Here is a 15,767-nt window from a genome sequence, read left to right on the forward strand (position 1 = left end):
AATGTTGTGGTCATCACTATGTTCTACCACAAATGCTCTCACACATTTGTACCTAAAAAAATGTCCCACCATAAATGTAATAGGGTGAACTTAGAATTGTCCCAATTTTCATTTTAGCAAAATTCAAAGTTGATTTTTTAATTCTACCTATTGAGCTGGGAGATTCAAATCCAGGATTTGCGGGTAAATGTGAATTCACAATTTTTTATTCACTTTTCATATTTTATACCCAAAATTAGAAGATGTCAAATCTAAAATTATATGATGCCAATTCCTCTCCAATTTTTGCGACCAAATAGACCCTTAAAGTTATGCCATGTATTTAACTAAATAAAATACTACATTCAAAATAAGGATTAGCAATTTTAAAATTAATTAATTTCTAACATAAAACTAGACTAAAGAAACTTTATTATGTCTTCATGTTACACAAATTAAACACTACATGTAGAGTTAAAAATAAAAATTAAAAGAATGATTTGATACTAACTGTGACAAAATATAAAAACTAAAAATAAAAATTTGATACTACCTTAACAATTTTTTCCCCCTATTGCTTTGCTATATACTACACCAAGATTGATCCTTCCAAAGGCACCTACTTTCATTTATCCTAATTTATAAAAAAAATAATCTTTTGATTTGATGAAAATAGGTGCCTCAAAAATGATTACTCTCCATATTATATATATAGAAATATATAAGCTAGTTTATATAGAAAATCAAAGAAGTAGTTCAACCAAAAGATAAAGAAGACCAATGTAATCAATTACATTTTATTTTTCTACAAAGTAAATTTAAATTATTATTTCAATATAGACAAGAAAATAAATAAAAAATTCAAATAAAACATAAAGATTCATGTAAATAAAAAAGTTCTAATAAAAAGTTCAATCAAATTAATATTTTTTAAAATTTCATGTAATTAAAAATAGGTATAAGAAAATAATAATGGTAAGTAATAGTGAAAAATGAAAGAAGTGTCAATGGGCCCTTGCTTGAATGGTGAAGTTGAATGGCTCACAAAGAGCCCATTAGGGATTAGTGCAAGGCTTTGACACCATAAGGGATTGTTGAGATTATGGGTGTTGCACACATTGCATAATATTATTATATTGTATTATTTTATTTTATTATGTAATGTTCCACCTAGATGGATGTGAAACATGGAAAAATTCTCATGGGATATATTTGATGAGTTGTATTGTAACATTGTGATAATATTTCATGCAATTATTTAATATTGGTAAAAAGAATTAAATTTTCAATATTAAATGTGGGGTCAGTGGGTTAAGTAGCACATGGTTTATGTAATACCACTTAGCAGTTTTGTGGGACTTCCTACTATATATAAGTAGCCACAAGGGTAGTTGTTGTGTGAGTGAGAAAGGAAAGAGTTGAGCAGGACAAGGCTCGATAGGTTGGCCAAGAGAGCATTTGTGAAGGTTGGAAGTATGTCATGGGATGTGTGGATTCATGTTTGTGGCTATGGCTTTGAAGACTTCCATTATTGTATTACAATGGTATTTTTTCTGAATAATACATGGTGATGGATGCTTTTGGAGGTTGGGTTTTTTCCTCCATGAAGGTTTCTCAGGGTATATCTTTTGTCACAATTTTTGTGGGTATGTTGTCTATTCTCTTGTATGTGAATTTTAATTGCATATTTATTTCAAATCTATTATGAGTTATATAGAAATGGTTATATTTTTTTCTTGCCAAGCTTCCTTACAAGTTCTATTAGAGCTATGGTTTTATTATTGTAACCCTAGATTGAACCCATGGGAATGCATGAGAGGATAAAAGAAAGGGAGGGATATATGAATTTTTTTTGTTGTAGATCTGAGGGTTTTGGGTTTGTTGTTATGATGGGATATTGGTAGATTTTGGGCATGTGAAATTGTTGGTCAAAAAGGATTTTTTGGATATTTCATTTAAATGAGGGTTTTTAGGGGGAGATTGTAGAAATGACTTCCTAGGTAAAAATAGACCTCACCATTGGATCTGGGTCGATGTTTTCATTAATTTTGATATGTAATATGCTTTAGTTTGGCCATGTTCAGAGGAAATGAAAGAGTTTTTTAGTTTCACGCCATGATGGCCATAAAATTTAATCCCATCAAAATTTTTGTCACAAAAAAAAATTTACAGTGAAAATAGTAAAAAGAATGTCTTAGTAAAATGGCCATAACTTTCTCTTAGGATATTGGATTTTAGACTTCTTATAGGCATTAGAAAGCTAATTTAGAGCACTACAACTTGATGTAAGTTTTCTTTTGTGACTTTGACATTTTTTTAAGATTTTAAAAACCCAAAATTTAGATACAGAGTTAGATTTTGGACTTCAAGTAATCATCAGAAAGCTCTTAGAGAGCTCTACACATTGTGAGTTTATGAAATTGTTTTAAGATTTAAGATTTGATGTCATTGTATACTAAGGTTATATTTCATATTGGTCTCACGATGATATGGTTATCAGTATTTTGGTTTGGATATGTATAATGACTTGTTGGGTCTACAAGTTGTGCAATGTTGTAAGCAGTCTATACTTATAGGTTGCATATATAGCTTGGTTATGGGTTGTCTTTTCCCATTGATCTTTTATTATTGATGCATATTTAGATTAGTGGCTTGGATTTGGGTTGTCTATCCCTTAAGTCACATGATTTGCTAATTTTTTTTTCATGTAGAAGGGATGAGATGTTTTTACCAAGTATAGTCATGGTGGAGAATTATGGTTGACTATGTTATGTTGATAGGTTGGACATAATTAGAGTTAGTTTCTCAGTTCATGGATTTGATCATGGTGCCATGGATTTTGGCATGACATGATTGGATATATAGGTACACCATCGATGTTTATTTTTTTTGGATTTCTAATTTGGTTATGGTGGTATATCTTCTTAGTTGAATATCATGGTCATTTGGTTTATTTTTAGGAGCTCATGATGTGCACTTTTAGTTCTTTGATGGTTTGATGCCTTGGTTGATTCTTACATGGTTAGAGGATGGATTTTTTTATCATGATGTCATTGATAGCTTGGATACACAATTTAGTAAGAGCTTGTAACAGTGATGGGATGATAGTGCAGGATCAGTTCTTAATTTGGTTTGTATCTTCTTGGTTTCACTTGGTATTGATACTTTAGTTGTGTGAGTGTAGACCTGGAGGATCTTCATGTAGGAGATGGATTTTATGATGCCATAGATGACTTGGTACCATGGTTGAGTGGGTGTTGCTAGCATTGATATATTTATTGAATGTTTGCAAATGTTGGAGATTTGTCTTAGATCTTATTGTTGCAGAAGCGTCTTTGACATTTGCATGGTGCACTTGGTTATCTTCATGGTGTGTGAAGATGGTTAGATTTTGAGAACTCATAGGGTTCTTGGTTATCTTCATAGTGTGTGGAGATGGTTGTTCATGGAATGTGGAGATGGTTTTCTTCATGGTGTGTGGAGATGATTACATCTTGAAGATTCATGTGGTTCTTGGTAAAGGTGTGTTTTATGCTTTCATTTGGTATGTTATCCTTGTTGTAAGGATGGTTTAATTATTATGTCATGATATACTGGGTATGTGCAGGATCATGGTGTGCCAAAAAGTGGCGATCTGAAAAATATGTAGTTCTGAAATGCCTCAAAGAATTTCAAAATCTATTCCAACCTTTTTCCCACCCATCCTGATACTAAATGAAAACAATTAATACCTTTATAATTCCTACTATATCTTTCAATACCAACCTTATATGGTCATCTTTAAAACATCTCGAAAATGTGTTTTTTGGCATGTTTTTATGTGTTTTTTACTTCAAGCATGTAGCTGATGAATTTTTTTTAACCAAAATTTGATGTAATGAAAAGGGTTTCTTAAGAATGTTCTTAGCTTTTCATAAATGTAAGGTTTGTCAAATTACGAGTTGAGTAAATAATTATTACTTATTTTCTAATGGAGTTAGCTACAAAGTGCTGATTGACATATTGGTTGAAAAATAGCTATAACTTTCAAATCATATAAGATTTGTGAAATCCAAAAGATGCATCACATTCTATGATTTGACTAGTATAAGAAAAAAAAAATTAATTTTGATTTTTTTTTAACTAGTTAAGGTGGTCAGACACGGGAGTTTTTTAATTCTAAAAATAATATAGTAAAAAATTCATAATTAATTATTTATTTGGAATAAAAATTCTCAAAAATATGTGTCACATCCAAGCATGAGTCTACTTTATATATCTAAAATTATATTTAAAAATATTATCATTTGATTATGATTAAGGTGGTCAGACATACACCTACTTTTTATTTTCACCCTAAAATTTTTGTAGAATCGCATTAAAATCCAAACTTTTGACCAATCAAATATTTTTTTCTCTAGATAAGGCCTTGTAGTTTAGAAACTAGATTCAATTTCCTATAGATTATTTTCTTACAAATTTTTGATATAAAGTCCAGAACCACTTTAAAATTATGTGTCAAGTTGACATAACCCTGATTTGCTGGTTTTTCACTGCCACTTAAGGCCATAGTTTGGTACACCATGATCCTGCACATACCCTACTATTGATACATGTTTAGAGTGTTGATATGTTATAGTATGTTCATATGGAGCATGTTACCTCTTTGGTTGAGATGTTTAGATCATGTTGTCATGTTTATGTTCTTGAGGCCATGATTGGAACTTTGACATTGATTTTGGTTTAGTTTCTTGGTATTGAGTACATTGATCATAAGCTATATACTTCATGATATTGCTATGTTTCATTTGGAGTTGGCATGGATTGATTGGTTACAGGTGCTCATGAATACTTACAGACGGTGGTGATGCCAATTTTTCTTGAATTAGAGAAGTATTTATTAGGATATTTATTTGGTTTCAACAGGAAGTCTTAGGGGCATTCTATGGTGCTTGCCCCTAGTTTACATTTTTCTATCATTGCCAAACTCTTTTAGGCTAGTTTTGTGCTTGATTATTAGTAGTATTGTTTTGAGATTATCAAATATTGTTTCACATTCAATTGATTACTTGGTACTCTATACTTTATGTATGCATGATGATTATTATAGTGTTTTCAATTATTGATGATGATTAGTTAGATAGATTATCATATGTGTTTTTTAATGATACTTACCCCATACTATATGTGTATGATATGCGTGTATGTTTTCTTTATGTATGGCATTTCTGATGTGGTTAAGGAAGGGAGTCATAGTCACCTACTAGTTGGGATCTACATGATGCACCACTTCCTGCCATTGCTTGTTTAGTTCTGAATATTGTGTTTATACATGCGTAGATTTTATGCAGATTGTAGCTATCAGGTATTGACTTCCCTGAATTGTCAAGATGAGCGTACCCTATCACATTATCTCAATGGTAAGAGAGGGAAGATAAATTCTTAAGTCCAAATTCTAAACTTTTAAGCCATTTGTTTTAAAAAATTAGGACAATTATCTGAGTTGCTTACCATTTGAATGCATTGGATAACGTTAATTTGTGATTATAACCATTAGTTTGATCTTGTATGTGTTTTTCTATGATGGGTTTTTGGTATTTTGTCTTATTAGTCTTTGGTGAATTTTTTATTAATTAATTCTAATTAAATGATTTAATTTAATGGAAAATTGTTATAATATTTTTAATATTTAATTATTTTTAATTAATTAAGAGAATTAATTAAATAAAAGGAATTAAATTTAAAGATAAAAGTTAAAAGTTTAATTTTAGAATGTGATAATATTTATTTAATTTAATATATTTAGAGTTTATTTTTAAATAAATGCTAAATACTATTATTATTTAAGTTAATAAATATTTTATCAATTAAGTTTTGAAGATAAAGTAAAGCATGAAAAGATATTAATTTATTAAGAGTTTGAAAATTGCATAAACTATGGATGAGATTAAAATATAACAATTTAATTAAGTGAAAAAAGATATTAATTTATTAAAAGTTTAGAGATTGCATAAGTGTGCATGAGATTAAAATTTAATAAATAAAAAAGAGAAGTCAATTGAAATTAAATAAAGTTATTTTAAAATTCAATTACATGCATGAAAATGATAAAGAAAAGATAATAAAGAGTTAAGTTTGGTGAGCAAGGAGTCCTCTCGGGTGATCAAACAATTAGTGCCCCAATTTTAGGAGAGAACTCCATATCACAATTTGAGGGCCATTTTTGAAAGACCACAAATTTTAAAGGAGCCAAAGATTTTGGAAGAGAGAAGGTTCTAAAAGGAGAAATTTCTCTCACAATCTTCTTAGTCGTAGCGATTAGCATAAGAGTCTATGTAGATGCTTGTGATTATTTGCACAATTTATAATGCTTTTATATCCTTTCTTGTCTTCTTCGTGACTATGTTTGTGAATCTAAATTTCTCTATGATGAACCCATTAATGTTTCAACATTGTGAATTAATGAATGCATGTCACTATCTTCTGTATATGTGGAGGTTTAAAAATAGTAATACAAACCTTGTTCTATAGTTTTGGAGTCTCAATTTTATTCAAGAAGGGTTTGAAATGACAAGGAAATTTTATATTGAAAAGCTGATTAGTTTGTTGAATTTTCCCTATCAGAGTTTGGTCGAAATTCTATTATATATATACACACACACACACACATATATATTTGGCAGGGGGGGGGGGGGTTGATGATATTTATATTTTTAAACAAAACTTAAAAATAATAATAATATAATAAAATTAATAAAATTAAATTGGGAGGTGGGGCCATGACACCTCCACTCCCCCTTCCTTTACATCCCTCATGGTAGGGTGGCCTGCAACTTGGCAAACCGCATTTGCTAAGCAAGCCATGACTACCTAAGGCAGACCGCATCTGCTTAAGTAGACCACGACTACCAAGGGTAGTCCGCAGTTGCCTTGTTGCAGACTGCGGCTACCTTTCTGCAGCCTGTGGTATTATGTCATAGTTTTATTTTTTGTTAAATTATTATTATTATTATATGTTTTTATTAATAATTAATTAATATTATTTTGTTATATGTTATTTAATATATTAAATATTAATAAATTTAGTAAAATAAATGTAAATAATAGTATTATATTATTATTAATTATTATTTTATTAATAAATTAATAATTGTTTAATGATAATTTAATATAAATTATTTTTAAATAAAAAATTATTATTATTATTAATGATTAGGAGATCTAACAATATTTAATTATTACTTTTAATTATGTTATTATTAAAGTAATTTAGAATCATAAATTATGAATTAATATGAAAATTTTATATATCAATTAATTTAATTAAATGTAATTTAATTAGAATTAATTAATAATGGAAGTTGTTCAATTAAGTTTTTAGATTTATTTAATTATTATAATACTAATTTTAATAAAATCATAGATTATTTTATTTGAAAATCAACAAGTATTATGCAATATTTTAAATAAATAATTTACCCTTGGAATATTTTAGAAAATTTACTTAAAATCAATATAGGAGTAATTGCATAATTATTTAAATATAAGAATGGCTTATTGGTAGGGATAAACGATGAATCGTATCTACTTGGAACTTATATTAAATTGGAAACTAAAACCTTACTTTTAACTCAACGGTATGTTTTCAAAATCAAACCAAACTATGAAACCTACACTTTGTTATCTGTATGTTGTCTATGTTTTGGGTTTGGGTTGACTAGAGTGTTGACTAGTTTAGGATGTCTACCAGAGGCTTGGGAGTTATGTGACTATGATATTATGATGTTTGATCTTGATCTTTGAAACTTAACCATGGTAATGTTTTGGTATGCTATATGATGAGTTTGTATTTATTGTTCATTATTGCTTTCTAGTCTTCTTGTGTGAAGCTGAGGTGAATGTTATGAGATACTTGACTTAACCATTTTGAGTCTTTGATCAGTATTTTTGGGATGCTTTCCAGTTGCTTGTATAGAATTAATGTGTTATTGTGAATTATCTTTTGATTTTCTAGTCACTTGTATAGGACTAAGGTGATTTTATATGATTCTTGATTTATACTTTTATGAGCATAGGGTAGGTAATCTGTATGTTAAGTTGGGAAGTGGCTTGTAATGGGGGTTGGGGCCCAAAGTGGCTACCAAGGTAACTCATTGTAAGTAGTTTAATAAGTGATAACATTTCATTAAATGGGTTAAAATGAACTAATAAGATAATGATACTATAATACTCCAAAATTGGCTCATTGCCATTATACCAATTCTAGTCTATTTCTGATAATTTCAAAGTCCTACTCTAATAGGCAATTCTCATTCTGCTATTCACTACTTGACTTAATTGTCAGAAGCAGAAAAACCCTAATCTGCATTCATCATATTTCTTATTTAATTCCTATAGTACGTACTCATATTAGTTGCATTAAACCTACTTGATTAATATTTAATTTAATTATTGAGTATTTATACTTTAATTAAATTAAATTATATCCTAAGGCTAATGTATTATGGAATTAAATTTATTTAATTTAATAAATACGCATATCTTAATTAATTAAATGTAATTATTTAATTAAATGGGGAAGGTATTTCTAATTAATTAAAAGAAATTATTGAATTAAATAGAGTACTTACTTCTAAATAATTAAACAAAGTTATTTAATTAAATGGGAAGACATTCCAAATTAATTAAATGAAGTTATTTAATTAAACAAAAGTGTCTCTAATTAATTAAAGATTATTTAATTAAATAGAAAAAGTAATTATGAGAGCATATTTCATTTTATTAAATTAAATATCTAAACAAAATCTCTCTTCAGTTCAAAAAAGGAGAATTTCCAGTTCACTATTGATCAAAAATGAGTTAACACAGTTAACTCCTTTTTCTACTCAAATTTAAAACAGTTAACTCCTTATTTATCTCAAATTAAGTTTGTTAACTCCCTTTAACTTGGGGATCTCCCTTTATGACTGAAACTCATCTTCAATCCTGACCGTTGATCTGAATCGATCTCAACCGTTGATGGATTACAGGAAACTCTATTTAAGAGACCCTCATCTCTTCATTTGGGGGAGGATGAATTGATTTGCTATCGAATTGCTATTGAAATTCATGCTCATATTTACTTACATTTCTTGCATACATTCTCATTTTTAGTTTAATCTCATTTTAGTTTAATCATGCATATGCTTAATCTAGTTTACTTCATTTGTTCTTAGATTACATTGCATCTTTCATTTTCTTAGATTAAGCTGTATACTCATTCTTAGCTTAATTCAATTGTCAAATCCTTCGTTCTTAGAGGGTCTGGTTGCCTACACCTCGATTCTGAGGATATTAACAGGCAAAATCCCTTTGGATAGAAGGCAACAGGTCGCTTTGCAGGGCAAATTTTGGATGTACATTTCAATGTTCATTCCGCGATGAATCTGCAAATAAGGACTGTGTTGAAGTGTGTGTGTTGGCATAGGCCGCATTTTCACGCATACATTTCTGGCGCCCATCGTGGGGCAGGGAAAATCAATTTTTCTGGCCTCTTTTTTGTATTTTTTTAATCATTTTTTGTTCTCTGTCCATACTATTTCGTATAGGTTCGAATCTTCGCATGAAACTGTTCATTTTTGCTCGAGGATCTAGAATCTTCGCACGAAGATTCTTTCTGCATCGCGCGAGAAAGTTCTTTGGCACGCGAATCTTCACGTGAGACTTTTTTTTTTTTGCGCGAGCTAAATTTAATCTCACGCGAGCTGGATTTGATTTCGCGCAGTCCGTAAAACTTCTTCGCGCGAGACTTTATTTTTTTGTGCGAGCTAATTTAATCTCGCGTGAGCCGGATTTGATTTCGCGCGGGCCGTAAACTTCTTCGCGCGGACTGTCAGGAATTTCGCGCGAAACTCTGCTGATAGAGGCAAATTTTTTTTTCATTGATTTGCGTGTTTTTTGATTTTTCTTTTGACTGTTAGCAGTTTCTAGTGTTTCTGTGTTTTGTCTTGATTTTTTTGAACAGCATAGTAGCGGTTTTTGGAATAATGGGAAAAGCGTGCTAAAGTTGTCAGAAACAGGTAAGAATCTACTAAGCGCGTTGCGAGGATCACCAGGTAATCTTCATCAGCTGATAAAATTTCATTTGGATCTAAAACAAACATCTTTCGTGTCGAGCTTATGTGTTTCCTTCTGTACTTCCATTTTACAACACATGGATAAACTCATACTAGGGTGTAATCTCTGTTAGTATTCATTTAGCAGGCTTAGTCTTTAGTGATAGATCTGATTAACTATCTTGGGTTATTGGACTCGCTAATCCGCCGGCCCCTCATTCCACCTTGTGGTTGCAAGCTCAGTGCCATGTTAAATAGGGGAGGGGTCTACAGGACATAAGCGTTGAAGGCTCCACAAGGCAACCCTTTTGTGCTTTTTAGAACTCACTAATTTCTGAGTTGTGGACTCGTTTTGGCTTGTGTGAGGGGTTAAATGTTCCACATCTTTGGACTCACCTCACATTAGTTAAAGCGTTAAGTGTACCACCTTGTGCTTTTTGATTACTTTTAGATAGATTTGCTTTCAGGAATTAACATCTGTACACACATAGTAATTAAGCCCCCATGAACACTATTTGTGGATCTTGAGGGAGTGGGTTCCTAGTGAAACTCCTCTCTAAGACGGATTCCTTATGGGTGGGGAGGATACTTTGAGCATCTCGTAGATAGATGAATCTTTGACTTGTTGATTAAGGCATCCTTTCTTCGGAGAGGTTGATAGATCACAGGAAGATGATATCATAGATCTTTAAGGGATAATCTTAGTCTAGCGTGTCGGATTAATCTGTTTCCTTTGATTGAGCTAAAGGTGAAAAGGTGTCAGAACCTTGAATCTGGAAGTTAAGTCCCCTTGTGGTATACTATTGTGAGTCGGTCACCTTTAGAGAGGGTTAACCGTAGCAGACAATCCCTCTACAGGGAAAACTGTGATGACGAAACCTCAAGCGGTAATAGCCATTTTCACCATGGTAGTGACAACCGCTATATAAATGTCCTTGTGGAAGAAATCTCCACGGGTGTGGTTCATTGTGGGTTGTCAGATCTCCCTAGCAGCTCTTGAAGATTAAGTTCTCAGTCTGTGTCAAAACCTCGGTGCGCCGGGATTGGGGGTCACCCTTGTGAGCCATAAAAGTTGTAGAGTCAAACCATTATTAAATGCCTTAGAGAAGCCAACTTTTATTTTTCTAAGGAACGTGTGCGATGATTGCAAAACTCTTTGAAAATGTACACAAATAGCTCTCTTATGGATTAGACACAAACTAATTCACTTGATTGTTCATGCGCAAGGTTGCTTTTGCCCTTGCTCATTGTTTTCGGACGTGCTTGAAATCACTTGCTTGCTGTTCTACATGCCTATTTATCTACTTGGTTATTGGATCGATCAAAAATTTTGTCAAAATTAGTCGCTATTGTGGAACTATTCTGTCCGTTTGCGCGAAATCATTTTGGTTTAGTGCGAAATCATTTTTCTCCCGCGCGAAATCATTTGGATCTCGTGCGAAGCCATTTTACCCTCGTGCGAAATTAAAGTTCTGTTGCGCATCTTCGCGCGATATAGAAACATTCTCGCGTGAAATTAAAAACTGTTACTGATCTTCGCGCGAGACATAAACATCTTCGCATGGGCTGTAAAACTTCTTCACGCAACCCGTAAAGGTTTTTCATGTGAAGTTTTGTATCAGCATTTACAATCTGGGTCTGTTTTAGCTATCTACAGCCTGCACGCTGTCCTTTTTTGCGTCCATTTATCGCTCTCTGTTTGCAAAAAGTCCTGGAACAGCGACACTTCACTTAATTGAAAACTTGTGTCTTATACCTTGACTAGTCTCGTCTCATACATCCTCGTCTTAATGCTTGCCATACTTTGTGCTGCAGTTGTCATAATCTCTCACTGTTCTAGCCTTTAAATCAAACTGTTTGTGCCTTAGTGAACAACATTCTTGTTACTATCTTGTCCTTTTTGAGACTCAGTCTTAGTATAGTCCTTGTCTAGGTTCTAGCTTCGTGTACTTGCCTATGACTGTCACAACCAGAAGTGGCAACGTGTTTTATCCTGATAACATTAGACGTGGTCATGCTAGGGGTCGTAATCGCAGCAGAGGTAGCTTACCTTTCGCTACGCAATCCATATCTAGTTTGGCTAGTGAGGCGTCTTCACGGTCTTCCTCACCTGCAAGGTCATCTCAAGATCAACGAACATTTCCCAATTTGCAACAAATTGGGAATCTTTTTTACCAAAAGGATACTGAGACAGGTAGGAGTCCTGCATTCTCAAACACAATGTATGACCCTTTCTCCATGGCCCCTTTTCAAACACAACATACAGAAACTGAACAAGTTCCTATAATGCATAATCGTGAACCTGAACGGGGTAGCCATAGTCGATATCAAGAACAACCTAGGGATGACAAGGAGAAAGAGAAAGAAAATGACACTGATGAAGAACAAGAAGAGGTGGAAATCCTTCCTGAACACATAGCAAGATGTCAACGAGACAAAAACTTTCAGAAGGTCATGGGAATCCTAATCAACGAAGAGAAAGAAAAGTACTTTCTCAAACTCGCCCAAGAGGGAGCTAAACTGCCCACACATTTCGATGTGGAGACCATTATCACACGTGAAGAAGAAACCGAGACCACTAAACTCCAAAAATAACTGAAAATTATGCAAGACCAATTGGCTGAGATGATGCATGAGAAAGAGAAACCTAAAAAGACATACGCATTGGACACTCTTTGTTCATTTCCATTTAACAAATGTATAAACATACTGCCTTTCCCAAGATGTGTAGAACTACCCAAATATGACAAGTACTTGGGTACTACTGATCCCCAAGATCACTTGCGGGAATTTGGTGCTTTATCTATGGAGTTTATACACAATCAAACGTACCTCATGCATTTATTCCCTAGAAGCCTAGGTGGTCAAGCTTTGGAGTGGTTTTCACATTTACCTCCTGGCATCAAGACGTTTGACGAAATTGCTAATTCATTTGTTCAGCAATATTCTCATAACATTCAACACCCTGTAAATATTCGAGATCTATGCAACCTTAAACAGAAGGTGGGTGAGCCTTTTCTCACTTTCCTCCAACGGTGGAGACAACTTTATACCAAGTACTCCCGTAAAATCCCAGAAATGGAGAAGCTCGACATTTTCACCGATAATCTCTTACCTGATTTCGGGTATAGAGTCCAACTACAAGGTCCGCGTACCTTTGAAGACATGATTACACAGGCTATCCGTATCGAAGAATTTATGGTCAAGAAGGGTGAGCTCACTCTTTAGAGAGACTCAAAACAAGGTTCCACTTCCAACAAGGATAAAATCAAACATGTCAACAAGAATCGAGAAATTGTACATGATGGGGTTGTTGATAATGTCACACCAAAACCTGCTAAAGGAACATTTAATCTCACAGACTACTTCAAAGCGGCCAAAAGTGCTGAGAAGCCTCCTCCTGACAATAAAATGTCTGGGAATAAATCGAGAAACTCGTGGGCAGCACGACCCAAGCGAGAGTATACGCCTTTAGGAGAACGTTTGGATATGGTTTACAAAACATTGCTACAACACAAGCTTATCTCACCAATGGATAACCCTCGTCCCTATGATCCACAACCACGTCCACCATGGTGGAATGAGACCTCATTTTGTGAGTATCACCAAAACAAGGGTCATAAAACCATCAACTGTATAAACTTACGTCATAAAGTCCAAGACATGATTGATGCTGGTGAACTTGTGGTAGATGGACATAACAAAAACTCAGACCACAAGGCATTCAAAGAGCCTTTCCCACCTTATGAGAAAGGAGAGACTTCGAAACCAGAACCCTACAATAAGGTCAACTATACGTATTCCAATGATGACAATGTCATTCACATGGTTGAACCTGTAGATTTTGAATACTGTGATGTTATTACCATAAAGGGGAAACAAGATAACGATAAACCCAAGACACCATTTGTCCTGAGAGGCCCTACTTTCAATAACATGGATAATACGTCTTCGCAACACTGTGCTAATGTTGTTACTCGCTCTCATGCGAAATTGGTGCTCAAAGGTCCTACATCTCCTACTTCAAATCTCGAACAACACAAGGACAAAGCCCTTGCTGGTCCATCTGGTAAAGGTGCAAAACACATGACAAACTTGACTGCAACTAGTTATAGTGTTCTAGATCAATTGAAATGAACCAATGCTCACATTTCTATATTTGAGCTGCTTAAAATCTCGCCCGCTCATAGGAAAATTCTGGACAGAGCCCTCACTGAGACAAATGTTCCTTAGGATCTTGATCTTGAACGATTTTAATCCATGGTAGGTCACCTGACCTCACCTCATCTTATGACCTTCTCCGAGGAGGATGACAACTCACTGAATCACCCACACAATCAGCCTCTACACATTGAGGTTATGATCCACCAGACACATGTTCATCGGGTACTCATTGACAATGGCGCTGGCCTAAATATTGTTTCTGCGGCTCTACTTAGACAATTGGGTTATTCTGAGGACTCTATTGATCCTCGACGAAAGATCACTATTAAAGCATACGATGAAGTAGAACGAAAGTCACTAGGTCTTGTGTCTTACCAATTCGTGTCGGTCCTGTCGAAAGGGATGTCACCTCTCAGGTGCTCGACATTCCCTTAGCCTACAACATTCTGTTAGGACGGCCATGGATACATGAGATGCGCATTGTGCCATCCACATACCACCGATGCATTAAATTCCCATTTCATGGCTCTGAAGTTACTATTCCTGCAACTACTAGCTACACTTGCAATATGCTCAAAGTTGCTAAATCTTTCGTCCCTACTAACCGTGAGTCTACTGATTGTCACAACAATAAGCTGAAACAAATTGAGCAGTCATTTAAATTGAAAGAAACTAGTATGGGAGAGTACCACATGGAACCAGTGTTATCATTAACATCAATTCCACAGTCCCCTCGACATTTTGGGAGACCCTCACTAGCAAAGAAGCCATTCGTGTTGACACCTCATACCAATTTTAATGGTTCTTTTGTCAAAGCTATGGTTCCCTTAGAAGATGAAAGCGAAAATAGAGCCATTGCTGCATGGCTTTACAAAGAAGAGTCTCCAGTAGACCTAACAGAACAAGTTTGAGAAATCACTCCTAAGAAGTATGGACCTGGTCTTAATCTTATGAAGCGTTTTGGCTACAAGGGAACTAGCCCTATTGGGTGCAATAACAATGGTTTAATAGATCCTGTCAAAGCAACAGCTCAAAGAAATAGTGACACAACTGGCCTAGGGTTCAAGAAGGTCCCTTTCCATTTGGGATCCAATAAATTCATACCTGTACCTGAGAGTTCATCTAAAAATGAGTCACAATCTGAATCAGGTACTCAAAAGGAAGAATCTGAGGATGAGGATTCTTACCCTCATCCTATTCCTTATGATCTTGCTAAATTCTTTGCTGAGCCAGATGAATTTGTGCCACGTGTTAGCACTCTAGATGATAGTAGTGATTCTTCTGAGGACAATACTGAGCAACTCGAATATCATTCAGAAAAGGGAGAATCTAGTCAGTCATGTCATGTTGAGTATTTGTGTAAGAATCCAGAGGCTGAAGGAGAGTATGTCCCTATCACTGTTGGGGAGTTCTATAGTCTCTCACCATGTAGCACCGATTCTCATGAATATGAATTTGACAATATTTCAGAAGCGACTACTGATAAAGACATTGACCAAGTGCATGTCTATGAAAATCAAATCGAAGTGAGTGAAACGTCTAGGGATAGGT

The sequence above is a fragment of the Cupressus sempervirens genome, chromosome 11, assembly GCF_028749045.1.
Source record: "Cupressus sempervirens isolate cs-2001-9-10 chromosome 11, ASM2874904v1, whole genome shotgun sequence".
Classification (NCBI taxonomy): domain Eukaryota; kingdom Viridiplantae; phylum Streptophyta; class Pinopsida; order Cupressales; family Cupressaceae; genus Cupressus; species Cupressus sempervirens.